The sequence below is a fragment of the Etheostoma spectabile genome, chromosome 15, assembly GCF_008692095.1.
Source record: "Etheostoma spectabile isolate EspeVRDwgs_2016 chromosome 15, UIUC_Espe_1.0, whole genome shotgun sequence".
NCBI lineage: Eukaryota > Metazoa > Chordata > Actinopteri > Perciformes > Percidae > Etheostoma > Etheostoma spectabile.
Genome location: NC_045747.1, coordinates 17,761,185 through 17,762,534, shown reverse-complemented (window position 1 = coordinate 17,762,534; position 1,350 = coordinate 17,761,185). Strand labels below are relative to the sequence as shown.

The 1,350-nt window shown below is 36.1% G+C and overlaps 2 long non-coding RNA genes across 2 annotated transcripts in view; one reads left to right on the top strand and one right to left on the bottom strand.

Moving 5' to 3' along the window:
* Nucleotides 1-1,350, top strand: part of LOC116702715 (uncharacterized) — a 12,221-nt gene that overhangs the window by 10,624 nt on the left and 247 nt on the right. The window contains exon 2 of the long non-coding RNA XR_004335240.1: nucleotides 1,198-1,202. This is a non-coding gene — a long non-coding RNA (uncharacterized LOC116702715). The remainder of the gene's footprint in view (nucleotides 1-1,197; nucleotides 1,203-1,350) is intronic.
* Nucleotides 8-1,316, bottom strand: LOC116702714 (uncharacterized). Its single transcript, XR_004335239.1, has 3 exons — nucleotides 1,282-1,316; nucleotides 1,081-1,200; nucleotides 8-47 (listed from the first exon to the last, which is right to left on the bottom strand). It is a non-coding gene; the product is annotated as an uncharacterized LOC116702714 (long non-coding RNA).

Here is a 1,350-nt window from a genome sequence, read left to right as displayed (position 1 = left end):
ACGGTTCGTCCTGAAACAAGAACACCAAACGGAAGCTCTGGTTCCTCCTGATGAAGAGAAAATCAAGAATCAAGAAAGAATAAACATGATCACACATCTCAAAGGTTAGAATGTTAATTTAAAATTCAATATGAAAATATTATATTTGGGATCTGCTTTTTGGGACACACATTGACAGGCTACAATAAGCAATCTAATCCACATAAAAGTGAAATAAGCAACAATATTTCACCAAATAAATGATAAATTATACTAAGGTATTAATCCCTGCTAGACAAGACCCATAACCCAAGGTGCTGTATTCACTATCAAAAAGTTCCTTAGAGAAATCATTACTTTGAGTTATGAATTATAATAATTTTGCCTCTAATTTCCTTTAGTTTCACTAAAAATAGAGTCTACAGCCATGTTGCTGAGTCCCTAGCTCCTCTTTAACTATGTATTTTTCTTTGTTTGAATGAATTTCTTTTTATAGCCTATGTACTATGTATTATTATTAATACTATGTATTATGTTGTATTAGGGAGCCTGAGATCTTACATATACATTGCCAGCGGCTGCTTCTTTTATATTGTTGTGCATATTACAATAAATAACTTCATTGCTAGCAGCTCTGTGAGGCTGTACATAGGAGAGGCAGCTCTTTGAGCCAATTGCTAACGTCAGCATGCTAACATGCTCACAATGAAAATGATTACCTCCTGATGGCAAGCAGGTATAATGTTAACCATGTTCATCATCTTAGTTAGAGTGTTAGCATGCTATGGGTGGCTAGTTAGCTCTAGACATACAATACACCTGAGGTTGTTGGAATGTTTTTGGTTTTGCAGGAATTTGGTTATAAATCAAAGTATTGGACAAGTATTGGTGGCGGTAGAGAAAAGCTCAGAGGATCACCAAAGTCATAAGCACTTCTCATTTGGGGAACAAGTTGTGCAAATGTTGTGCCGTAAACAAGAAAACAAGCAAATAATTGTTTAGACTAAATTTCTACATTTACATTACATTCACTAATACAATCTTGCACATCTGTGTTGACATGACATCTGGAGCTAGAATCCATACAGGGGTAATGCATACCTGATTTCATTGAGCTGATTAATGTGATGAAGCATCCTTTGTATGTCTTCTTCAGACAAATCCACCTCGAGGTCCACCAGAGATTCATCATTCATCTCCAGGCAAAAGTCGCTAAAGGAGCTGTGAAAGAAACAGTTAGCTAATAGAAGAGATCTTTATTTGGCTAAATGTGCATTTCATTTTGAAGAAATGCCCGTTTACCTTTTCTCTAACTTCTCACAGAGTTTCTGGGTGGTTGTTTTGTATTTGTCCAGCTGATGTGCCAGCACT